This window comes from Piliocolobus tephrosceles, chromosome 13 (genome assembly GCF_002776525.5).
Source record: "Piliocolobus tephrosceles isolate RC106 chromosome 13, ASM277652v3, whole genome shotgun sequence".
Classification (NCBI taxonomy): domain Eukaryota; kingdom Metazoa; phylum Chordata; class Mammalia; order Primates; family Cercopithecidae; genus Piliocolobus; species Piliocolobus tephrosceles.
Window position 1 is genome coordinate 24306732 of NC_045446.1, and position 13406 is coordinate 24320137.

General features: G+C 36.6%; 1 protein-coding gene across 4 annotated transcripts in view; it reads left to right on the forward strand.

The window, feature by feature from the left end:
- Positions 1 to 13406, forward strand: part of LRRC4C (leucine rich repeat containing 4C) — a 1306046-nt gene that overhangs the window by 1163431 nt on the left and 129209 nt on the right. Inside the window, exon 5 of one of the 4 annotated variants that reach the window (XM_023185519.2) lies at positions 13130 to 13209. The exons of the other annotated variants lie outside the window; for them this stretch is intronic. The gene's annotated coding sequence lies outside the window, so the exon portion shown is untranslated. The remainder of the gene's footprint in view (positions 1 to 13129; positions 13210 to 13406) is intronic. 4 annotated transcript variants of the gene reach the window in all.

Genomic DNA, 13406 nt, shown 5'->3' on the forward strand with positions numbered 1-13406 from the left:
AAGAAACAAGACATTTTATTTGTTGTATTTACTGTTACAAACAGTAACAGTGTCTGGAAGAAGGTACACGATAGGAACTCATACATGTGTTGAATAATGAATGAAAATATTCTTATGCCTATATCATATAGGAACAAACACATATGCTGTACAATTCTGGAAGTTCTATTTTGTGTATCATATTTTGAAAAAGGAGGAGTTGAATAGATAGACCTAAGAATAACATATCACAATAGCAATAACAATTTGAAACATTGATCTGTGATCTTTTGTCTTCATTAGACTGGGCAATATGAAACATGGAGCATGTTCAGAGAAATGTACAAGCAAGCAGCACATGGTTGAATTTCTGCTGTCTGGCTTTATCATTCTGCCCCCTCCACAATCTATGACATCACCATGCTTTATTCAGATCCTGAGTTCCCTCATGCTCTTTTTCTACCTTCCATCTAAGTCTACTTTAAGCACTCATTTTAATTAAAGTGTGAATGGCTAACATTGTATTTTATCAGCCCTATTAATCATTCAGTTAGGATAAAATATGAAAAATTATTTGTTCTTAGCATTTGCTGGTAGTTTGGAGCTTTATTGGCATTGACACACCTGTCTGGGGACACAACCAGGATTCAAGTGTTACCTGCAAGGATACGGGAAAGATCAGGAAAGATTGGGACCTAGAAGTCGGCTTCCTGGCCAGATAGCTGTTTTCACTATCTACTTTAAATATAAGATCTAGAGAAATGGAATTCATCCCATAGTTTGATGATCTGCTTTCAGTAATAATGTTAAAGGAAAAGGGCATGATTTTTAACTATAAAAATATGTATAGTGGAATAAAATCTTCAGAATGTAAGCAGTACCTTAAAGTAATAATGTATGATAAGCACTTTATAAGTATTAACTTTTTTAATACTTAAAACAACACAATGAGATGTCTCACTGTTGTTCTGTTTTACTGCTGAGAGAACTGAGACAGAGAAAGGTTATTCGATTTGCACAGGGTCCCTCAGGTGGCTTATGTCAAGCCAGGATTTGGATCCAAGGTAATGTGTAGCATTTCACCTGCAGTGCATCTGGAGGGTTAAGTTTAATAATCCATAAATCGTGTATTTCCATCACTTACTTACATCACTTTACTAAGAGCAAATCATATTCACTCTTATCCTTTGAAGAGAAGTGTAACACAGGAAGTCATTTACATTGATCATCTCATTTAATCACCACAAGCATTTTTTGAGGTAGTTACAGTTAATGTGCATTTTACAGATAACTGAGACTTATTGAGATTGAGTAACAAGTCTTAGGTCTCTCAGCTAAAAAGTGTCATATCTGGCATCCAAAACAAGATCTGTCTGTTTTTATACCAGCTTTTTATGCCAACCTGCTTCTTTGCTTGGTAGTTATCTCACACCACCAAGTAAACAAACAAGCAAGAGATCATTTTTTCATAGTCTTAGTATACTATGTTTTTGAAAATATGCCATTGTAAAGTCAAACATACTTCAAAGAGTTAAACTGTTTTGACAAGTCTTATTAAATTTCTTAGTCCAGAAGTAACTTTAGATATTTGAACATAAAAGTGTATATACCTAGATTAATGATATATCACTTTGGAATTAAGCACAGAGTATTTCTGCAGCTATTATAAAGATATTTAGGGATTGCTACTATCTGTAGAAATGCCAAGTGGAATAATTGGAGGATTAGGTAAAAATTATTCTGATCCAAAATTGTTTTCTCACAGTGTCTCAGACATCTCTAAGATGTCACCCATATACCATAGTTTTATCTCTGCAAACATTTTGTTTTGTAATCGGGAGAGACTTTAGGTCTGGGAAAATGAGCCTAAAGTCTCCTATTTTTCAGAAATAAAGTATTGATGTTTTGTACAGTGACATATCTATATGAAAGTGCTTTTGTAAAGCATATTATTTATGAGAATAAACATAAAATATGCTGTGTGTGTGTATATACATGTGTATATATATATATGTGTGTGTATATATATATATATATGGATTACATAAATCTTTTGATTGCTTTCCATTAATTTCTCTTATTTTCTGTATTGGAGCCATATAGAAATTTTCTACTTTGTATAATAAAAGTCAGAGGAACAAGTAAAATCAATCTCACAGCCACATCCATAAGCTGGGCTATTTTATCTTTGCCATCCTGACGGTTTCAAGCTATCTCTGCTCCACACAAAAACCCTGAATGAAAGTAAAGTGTAGCAAATATTTTCAGAAAGGACTTTTTATTTTTTGCCTTCTCTTGAAAACCTAAATCAATACTTGACCTTTTCACAACCCTATCAAGATAAAATGGAGTCTTTGTGTGCTGACTCAGAACTATAAAATATGTGGTAAGATCCATTTGTCTTGAGAGCTCTCTGTTCTGTGGGGTACTCTGTGTATGTGCTGGGAGAGTATATGTTAGGTGGGTGTATGTGTGTATGTATATATGTATATACATATATGTGTTAGGGCTGTGTATATGTGTGTGTGTATATTAGGTGGGTACATTATGATTATGTGTATAAATGTGTATTCGTGATGCGTGTGAGTTAGGTGAATGTGTGTATATCTATACACATATGTGTGTTAGGGTTTTGTGTGTGTGTGTGTATGTGTGTGTACCACTGCTTGAGATGATCAGCCTATTCATGGTCAGTAATGTTGCCACTATCTTAAGTATGAATAATATTGTGTGGTTTATACAATGTTTTCACCTGAATCATGTCATCAAAACCATATGATTCCATGAAATAGGATAGATATGTATATATAGGTAAATGCATAGAATATAAGTTTAAATAATTCACTGACACTCAGAGAATCCAAATGCATGCAGCTGGTTAGAAGCAGTGTCCAGATGCCAAACAGACCTCCTAACACTGAACTCCAAAGAAGGCAATCCAAGGTGCACCCAGAAAGTAGCAGCCGGATGGACACGTGTTCTTTTCTGTGTCACAACACAAAATGCTGCAGTGAGAATCCCAGGAAATGACTTGTCAATGCATCCTAAGAACTGAAATTTGTATACAGAATGGCATAAACTCTTTTAAATTGAAGTAACTTATTGGAGCTGAGGTGTTTTTCTTTCAACTGCAATCAGAGAGAAGATCCTTTACTTCTAGGTGAAGGTGCTCCGTTAGGTGAAGGTGCTCTTTCTTCCTTGGTTTCTTATCTCAGATATGCAGGCCCCCTGACCTTTGAATCGAACTGTTCTACTAGTACATAGTGCTTTGCATTTTAGTTATTCTTATTTTCCTTCGAGCCAGGCTTTGGGGCATGGAGCTGGGGGAAGAGTCCAGAAATGTGGAGGCTTGGAAATATCTGTTTGTAGGTTTGACTGTACATGGAGTTATATAGAGGAGGAGTGGGCACAAAAGGAACTTCTGTGTACTCAAAGGTGCTCCTTGTACCTTCAGTTTGTATCAACGGGTGAATTTTGCCTCACCCACTGAGCAGTTAAATAACGTCACACAATATATTCATTGTCCTAATATTTAATTACCCCCTTTTTACAGAAGCAAGAATAATCTATATTTCATAGTATTATAATGAGAAGCATAATTAATGTATCTAAAATTAAAAAGAAGCAACCAATAGTAGGTGACCACTAAAAGTATGGTCCTTTGCACTGGGTAAGAGATTATGTACATTGGTTCTCAGTGATCTCCTTTCTGACTGCTTAGGAAGGTCTAGTCTTGTTTATGCATTTGTTTCTTGCAAAATGTACTACTACTGCTTGGATTATCCCAGTGAGAATAACAGATTTTCACGGATTTAAAACAACCTCAACATGAAAAGACAATTCTATCTCACTTTTATAACTCTGATTAATTCAAACCACAGTTCAGGAAATAGATAAAGGTAGGCAGGCGCAGTTGACTACTGAGGTGAAAAAAGGTCTCTCATCACAAGTTCATATGAGGATCACAGTGGTTCTGATCTTCAGTCCAAATAAATGGTTAGCTAGTCTACAGAAATAAGCAATGTCAGATGAGTTTTGTCAACTTAAAATAATTGAAAAGGTCAGAATTTTATTATTTTGAGACAGAATCTCACTCTGTCACCCAGGTTGGAGTACAGTGGTGCAATCTTGACTCACTGCAACCTCTGTCTCCTGGGTTCAAGCAATTCTCCTACCTCAGTTGCCTGAGTAGTTGGGATTACAGGTGCCTGCCACCATGCCTAGCTAATTTTTGTATCTTTAGTAGAGGCAGGGTTTCACCACATCAACCAGGCTGGTCTCGAACTCCTGACCTCGAGTGACCCACCCTACTTGGCCTCCCAAAGTGCTGGGATTACAGGCATGAACCACCATGCCAGGCTTAGAATTAAATTTAAAGAGAGTTTATTCAAGCACAAAGTTTGAGGACCTCTGCCCGGTAAGCACAGATTCCAAGGAATAGAAGTCAGTGTTCTGAAGTATAGAAATTTGGTATCATATCTGTAGATAAATATTACATAGGGAAGCTTAACGGAATTTCAGTATATTTCTATGTAAAGCTTAATGCATAGTTACAAGGATCAGATTAGTCAAGGTATTCTTTTTCTTTTGCAAAAGTTATATTTGATATTCCACACTGAAGATGTAACAGCCATGGGGTCTTTTGTGGCAAATGGTGAGTTAGGTACAAGATAGAAGGTAGTTCATCAGTAACAAGGATTCAGTGATTAGAATTGGGAGAGGTCTGGTCTCTGCTCTCTCCTAGTCATTTACAGCACAAGAACAATAAGAAAAGAGTGAACCTATAATCTAAGAAGCAGAAGTTGCAAACATGCAATGTGACAGTCTCCAGGACTTAACTTGCCCCTTGGCATAATAAATTTAGAGGGTCCTGAAATTTTATTTTCTTTTATACTTTATTCTGCCCTAAATTGAGTAGCGATGAATATCTTATCAGAACAAAAGGGAGTATCATACTGTCTGTGCCTCTTTATTTATCAACTCCCTCTGATTTTGAAATTTTAAAATAAGCATCAGTTTTTTTATGAATGGATCTTTGAAGGAAAAAAAAGTGAGAGAGTCTCGGCCTTTTTTAGGGAACAGAGACTTTAACTATTAAGTATGATGTATTCAGAGATATCAGAAAACTTTTATCCAGTTTTCTGGATAAAAAAAAGAATAAAGGTTATTCTTTTTGTGTGGGCATGTGTATGCATATACATATATACAATATTTCATATACATGCATTTATGATTATATGTAGTATATATAGTTTTCATTTGTTAAATATAAAAAATACAATTTTCTTATTCTGATATCCACATACTTTTGATGTTATTACCTTTGAATCCATCTTTAATAGTCACTTTGTTTCACACTTGGATGAAGTATGAATTCAGTGAATTTTATAATTCTGTATGTTATTATTGGGAAATGAGACTAATTTAACTACAGCTAAGAGATTATTATTGATTTTTTATTTTTCTGAGACGGAGTCTCGCTCTTTGGCCGGGCTGGAATGCAGTGGTGTGACCTTGGCTCACTGCAACCTCCGCCGCCTGGGTTCAAGAGATTCTCCTGCCTCAGCCTTTCAAGTAGCTGGGATTACAGGCTCCCACCACCATGCCTGGCTAATTTTTGTATTTTTCAGTAGAGATGGGGTTTCGCCATGTTGGCCAGGCTGGTCTTGAACTCCTGACCTCAAGTTATCTGCTGGCCTCAGCCTCCCAAAGTGCTGGGATGATAGGTGTGAGCCACCATGCCTAGCTTCCAACCAGGAGATTATAATTGTTTGCTGTTACTCTGATAACAGCAAGTTCTGGCCTGATACTCTTGGGTATTAGGTACCCTTAGGATGAAAAAAAGTAGTCACTGACCTTGTAGTCTCTGATCTCCAGCAGTGGTCTTCAACTAGGGGCAGTTTTACCTACTCCTCAGAGGACAATGTCCAAATACATATTTTTTACTGATGTGTAATAATTATACATATTTATGAGGGACAAGTGATATTTAATATATGCATGCAATATGTAATGAACAAATAAGAATAACTGGGAATCTATTACCTCAAACATTTTTCATTCTCACAATTGAAGGGGAGGTGCTACTCTTTTTTCATTTTTCGAGACATGTTGTTACTCTGTCACCCAGACCAGTGTAAATGCAAGATCCAACTCCCTGCAGCCTCGAACTCCTGGGCTCAGGTGATCCTCCAGCTTCAGAATCCCAAGTAGCTGGGACTACAGGGTCACACCACCATGCCTGTGGTCTTCGTATGTTACCTGGACTGATCTCAAACTCTTGGCCTGAGACGATACTTCCTCCTTGGCCTCCCAAAGCACTGGGATTATATGCACCTACCCTGATGCTACTGTTACCCAGTGGAGAGAGACCATGATGCTACCAAATATTCTGCAACACACAAGGCAGCATTACAAAAAAAAAAAAAAAAAAAAAAAAATTAGCCTAAAAAGTCAACAGTGCTGACGTTGAAAAATCTAGCCTATAGAGTGAGAAATATATAATGAATTGTTATAAGTGCTATCTTAGGAACATGAATGAATAAAGTCCTCGGAAAATTCAAAGAAGGGAGAACTGAGGGTGAAGAGGTGTTGAAAAAAGCTTTACAGAAGAAATGACATTGGAACTTGACCCAGAAGAATGAGCCTGCTTTAGCCAAGGAAGGATGAAAAGGCAGAGAGGCATCCTAGGCAGGGGTGCAAAGATGAGAAAGTGTAGAAAAGTAATCATGTCACAAGGCGTTTACTGTATGCAGTTACTACAGTGGTATACCTTGACTCACGGTTACATACAAATGAAGTTAACATCACTCTATATGATAATTTTTCTTTATGTGGATTTTAAGCTGCATATATAAAACCTCCTTAGAGAAGAGACATACAATCATTTTCTACTAAGGAGAGGAAGCTTTCCAGACTCCCTAGCTTCAGGTGTCTTACAGTCATTTGTAGATATGCAGTTAGTATATGTACAAATGACTGCTAATTCTTCTAAACTTTTCTAGAACTAGAATTCAGGGAAAGGGCTTTCAACAGCTAGAACCATCTGGAAGATGACATGACCCCTCTATCTGAACAACGGAGAATATCAAGACCTTCAAAGACCTCAGAGACAGAATAACAACAAACAAAAAACAGAACAACCCAATGATTGTTTAGTATTGACAGTGCAATGACTTGGAGTGTAGACTCTGGGAATCCTACCCCAGAAACTTACTGTGTGTGACTTTTGATAAGTGATAGAATCTCATTTACTTCTATTTTCTTCTTTTTGAAATGGGTATAATGTTATATCTGTCATAGGATTGTCCACCTTTTATAGCTTGGCTTGAATAAGTTCTCAATATGGGTTCTTTTCACTTAACCCATCGCGATCTGAAAACATGGGGGTTTAAAGACCCATGGTCAGTCCTGTGTTGGGAGACACTAAAAGCAAGATTTTAGCCTTCCTGGTAGGCAGAGAAGAAATTGCAAAGGATAGCTTTATAATAGGAAAATGCTAAGTGCTGTGGGCAGATAATGAGGTTGTTTAAGAACCATTCAATTAACAAAATGAAACAAGTGTGGTACACTCAGTGGGTGCGCTGGAGAAGTCTTTTGAAATGTGTGATTAAAAGAGGTCCATATTTAAATTAGTTAAAAAAAAAAAGAAAAAAGAAAGAAAGAAAAGGAAGGAGTTACAGGCTCAGAGGGGGTAAGATTGAAAGCAAGCAAGATTAGTTTAGATTGAGGAAAAATTCAGTCTCTTCAGTGATTGAAAGACAACCATAAACTCCACCTGGGGAAACAGCCTCACTTTATCTCCCACTGAGCAGTTGGTATTATTTCTCTTTGTTGGTGTGTTTGAACATGCTTGGATTTCTCATAAGTCATGGCAGAAACAGTAAACAAATTATTTTTTCTTCCTATGAGCGTCAATACTAGAAGAAATATGAACATGTATCTCACACATATACCTTTTATTTCTAATGCTTATTTTTTATATTAAAATTGTATCAGTAGTGAATTGTATTATAAAGGAACTACCTACTTTTATAATCTAAGAAAGATGAAAAAATATGCTTTTACTTATAACCTCATGGGTATAGAATAATTTGAGGGCTCAAACCAGAATTATTAAAAAAACAGAAGATATATTTCAGTTTTCTTTTAGTTAATATCTTCTTCTCTGGTACAAATATTAGAGATGACGGAGACCACATGCTTCTGTTCATATTTCTGCCATTAATAGAAGATGAGATGAATTTCATCACAGTTAAGTTAGAAGAATGAATCTGTCATGTATGTCACCTCAAAGAAGCATCTAAATGAAATGCCATGTTATCATTTTCCACATTCCTTAATCACTACAGAGATGAAGTACTAAATCTAAAGTCTGCAGAGTGAACCAACAACAAAATAATGTTGAGTATTTGATGTCTAGAAGGAGTATGGACTAATTCTATTTATTGTCTTTTTTATTTTCCTTTAACACTTGATAAAAAGTTAGGACTTTAGGACTGGGCATGGTGGCTCATGCCTGTTATCCCAGCACTTTGGGAGGCCGAGGCAGGTGGATCACCTGAGGTCAGGAGTTTGAGACCAGCCTGGCCAACATGGTGAAACCCTGTCTCTACTAAAAATATAAAAATTAGCCAGGCATGGTGGCAGATACCTGTAGTCCCAGCTACTTGGGAGGCTGAGGCAGGAAAATCACTTGAACCCAGGAGGCAGAGGTTGCAGTGAGCCAAGATTACGCCACTGCACTCCAGCCTGGACAACAAGAGCAAAAAAAAAAGTTAGGACTTTAACAATATGTAGCATGTATCTAAGAATTTTAACATAAATTAACAGTTTTCAAATATCTAAAGTTGAATTTATAATACTAATACAATGGTGGAAATAATTAAAATAAGAATATCCCTAAAAATAGTATGCTTTTATTGAACACTAAGCCCCAAGCACAATGCTAGTGGTAGCATTTAATTTAATACTAAAAGCAATCCTATGAAAGTGATAATATTGTTATCTATATTCTACAAGTAAATAAAATAATCCTTGGAATAGATTAATAATTTGATTGAATTCATGCAACCAGAGATGATGATAAAATCAATTTTATCATTCAGCGAACCTGTAATTTTTTTAATGAATTAGATTGAAATGGAATAATATAGACTAGAAAACCATTAGAATGCATCACAGGTAAGGTCCTAGGATTTGAGGAACATATCAATAAATCATGAAAAGCCACAAGTTGTAGGCTGTCAGCACCTACTCATTGACTAGTACAGATTCTGTAACGTGTGGGCTTTTCCATTAAAAGCAAATTACAACAGTGACTATTTGCTAAGTGCCTCTTTGGCAAAACACTGTATTTTGGAATAAGCCATGGTTTTTATTGTCGTGGGCTTCTAACATAGCTGAGAAAAATGGCATTTATTTATAAATAATATAGTAACATATGCAAATAATAGAGTAAAATCTAGGAGAGTTTTTAAATAAATGTACGGAGTAACATTCTTTAGAGGAAGGAAAGATAACTTTGACTTGGGTGAGAATTAAGTCAGGAAATTGTGTAAGAGATAAATTTGAACACAATGCCTAGTTGGTCTCAGGAAATGGCCAAGACTGATGAAGATCTGGTCAATTTTGAAATTCTTACTGGGTTCATTCATGGATGAAAAAGATCAGGATTTTTACAACGAAGGTCACAAACAAAGTAGCTGAAAAATGAACTGCTCAGCTGCTGAATAACTCTTTAGGAGCCTATTGATGTTAATAATACAAATTTGTCCTAGTTTTTTATGAGCTATTAATTGGAAAAAGTCTATTTATACAGTTATTGCAATTCAGATGCCATGGATGATGCCAATGTCTTTAATACAATATAAGTGGCAATAGTTAATAAATACTTTAAGGTCAAATTTTATCTCTTCCTTGAAGCTTATTCCAATACTTGAAGTCAGTCCCAATGAGCTCTCTCTTTTTAAGAATCTCTCTTTACATAACGTACTTCAGGGCCAAAAAAGAAAACACTTCCCCTTAGCCCACTGCTGAAAATCATCTCACAAAAGGCAGGTTAATAAGTGAGAAGGCATATGAGTTTATTAACGTGCATGGGAGAGAACCACAGCGATTACCCTACGATATAAAGGACATCAGGAAATGTGAATGACTTTGAGGGGAGTCAATGATTATTAGGAAAATTCAGTGGGCTTGAAGAACATACAGTGGCCTGGGACAAAGTCTCTTGGGCTGCAGAGCAGACAATGGTTTGTGGCAAAAGTCTATCCAGGTGTGTTGACAGACTTGTCCTTCTTCCTACTGAAACAGTTCAGTTAATGAAAATTCAGGAAAGGGACCTTCTTTGGTGGATCTGGGCTTTAGATGAGGGAACTTCAGAGAGCAACTTTATCCTGTGCTTTGGGAGAGACAGGAGACAAAGAATTGAGAGATTGAGAGCTCAGATAGGGGGCTGAGGTGGGGGTTGTTAGACCTTGAGCTTCTTCTTCAGTTGAGCATGTGAAAGTGCCAAATTTGGGGGTATAAGTTTCTGAGGCCAATATATTAATTGCTATATTCTACTTAGCACTTAAATGTCATCCTAGCTTTTTAAAGCAAATTTCTTGTTTGTGCATATCCACTACTTAAACAGATTAAGAACTTCTAGGTTCACTTGCCTTTTTCTAACACATTCTTAGTTCTTTACACATGAGACATGATTAATGCAGATTTAATGATTGGTTAATAGATACAAGTTTTCGGCCGGGGGCGGTGGCTCATGCCTATAATCCTAGCAATTTTGGGAGGCTGAGGCAGGCAGATCACTTGAAGTCAGGAGTTCAAAACCAGCCTGGCCAACATAGTGAAACCCTGTCTCTACGAAAAATACAAAAAAAAAAAAAGACAGGAGTGGGAGCGGAAGCCTGTAATCCCAGCTACTCAGGAGGCTGAGGCAGGAGAATCGCTTGAACCTGGGAGGCGGAGGTTGTAGTGAGCCGAGGTCACGCCATTGTACTCCAGCCTGGGCGACAGAGTGAGACTCTGTCTCAAAACAAACAAACAAACAAACAAAATAGATGTGAGTTTTTTTCTGTATGGCTAGGAAATGATTAAATAAAATAATAACAAAATTATATAAAATTTAAATGATCAATAAAAACATGTCATATCCATAGGAAACCTAGCACAAAATAGTACATGGAGGGTTCTCAATAAACATCAGTTGCATAAATGAATGAGTCATGAATTCTAACTTTTGTCACTAACTAGTTGTGAGACATACTCATATCATTTCCTCTTTTGTAGACTCAGTTTTCTCATCAATAATATGAGATATATGAATTTGAAGAATACTTTCCTACCAACCTTTCAAATTCTAGGAAGGTACTTGATGAGTTCCACAAAATATAAAGTATATTCTTAGCCAATGATAGACATTTAAAGTGCCTTAACTTATGTTGGGCCCAATATGTTGTTTCAAAGAAGAGCTCCACTGCTAAAACTGTTTGAAAATTGTTGGCATACATTAATTATAGTGTAGAAATTTACCTTTTTAAACCAATTTGAACACATAAAATTTAAAAGGGTATCTTGCTGTCATTACATTACCATACAGGAAATGGACTAGAGGTCTTGTTATTCCAGAAGCCACTTTCAAATGAATTTGACATTAATTTTCTAGAAACATTGGAGACAACAGTAATTAATTGCAAAGGCACATAACAGTTCTCTTGTTGCAGAAAGCAAGAAATGTATGTTTATTTGTCATGCATACCATGAGGAGCTCCAAAGAATTTTTTTTTTTCAGACTGGAATAAAAAATCTTATTTTTTCTCTTCTCATTCCATATTCTCTTTTTAGTTAAAAGAAGAGCATGCCGAAAACATTCTATTGAATTACTCCTTTGATGAATGCTTGGGTAGTTTAGGCTTATCATAATAGATGACAACAATAATGCGACTAATAACAGAATTGTTATTTTTTGGGTGTACACTTTTTTTCTAGAATTTGTATCCTCTGTGTTGACTACATTGTGTATGCAATTATTTAGGTACAGATACTAGCTTACTTTATATATTAAATGCTAATAGGACCCAGTGTTTCAGGTTCACTGTATGTCATAAAAATGAACCTAATCTGTTAAACTCTGATTTAACGATTGGCCTAATTACTAGGGATATTGGCAGTACTCACTTTTACATACATGATATCTGAGTACTGCCTTGTTGAGTTATTACATTTACATCTCCTAAGCCATTTAATGAAATTGGGTTTAAGTCCAGATGATCTCTCAGATTTTACAAACTTAAACCATTCCCTGACTTTCTGATTTTCTGCTAGAAAACAGTAATGAAAAGGAGAAAAGGGGGAAAACATGAAACTCATTTAAAAAATAAACAAAAGCCATTTCAAAGATATTGTCCCATGCAAGAATGAAGAAAGGAAGATAAGTAAATGTAGTTAAAGCATGAGCCGTGATCATCACACAGTCTTCATTCAAAGACTGAATTTGCCTTTTAAAATTATACATTGCCAACTCTTTGTGTATTAACATAATAAAATTATAACACAATAAGAAAAAAAAAGGTCTCAAAAAAGACCAGAGAAGGCCAGACATCTGATTAAAAGATGCTAAAATGTACAGCTCCCTGGAGACTGGAGTTCCTTTTTAGGTTGATTTTGAAGGACTTGTCCAGGCAGGGAGCCTTCCAGGAGGAAATGCATCCACGTCTGGGGTTCAGTCAAGGGCTAGACTCCCAGGTCCCCAGTGAAAAATTTCTCTAGGAGAAATTCCTGAGGCAGGGCCCAGAAAGAGTCACCAGATCCTCAGTAGGGGGAGGAGAAGATTTACTCTCTCTCTGGTCTGACTTTCAGTTGCAACACTTCTCAGGCAAAGAGTATGCCAACAGCCTTTCTCTTCTGTTTTGCTTGTCTGTGGTGGATACTAGCAACCTATGTGGTTCTAAAGTATCAAGCTGAGATTATAGTATGAACGAGTTGGAACATCAGTAGTGCCAAGTGCCATTTAAAAATCTTTTCATCTTCTGTGTGTTGCTTTTGGAGAGGAAATGTACTCAGATGTGGTTTCCAGTCTTGCAGAAAAATGGCATTTTCAGGCTGTATGGGACTCTTACATCATCTAGTTTCCAATCACCTCATTTTGCAGATCAAGAAACTGAGAGTGAGGAAGAAGGGACTGGCCAGAGTTACTCAGCTAGACAGTGACAGACAACAGTGGAACTTGTGGTAAGTTGTATGGCTTCTGGACTTTTCCTTCCAATACCTCACTGCAGCCTCCAACTCCTGGGTTCAAGCAGTCCTCCCACCTCAGCCTCCCAGGTAGCTAGGACCACAAGTGCGCACTACCATGCCTGGCTAATTTTTAATTTTTTTTGTAGAGACAGGGCTCTTGCTATGTTTCGCAGGCTGGTTTAGAACTCCTG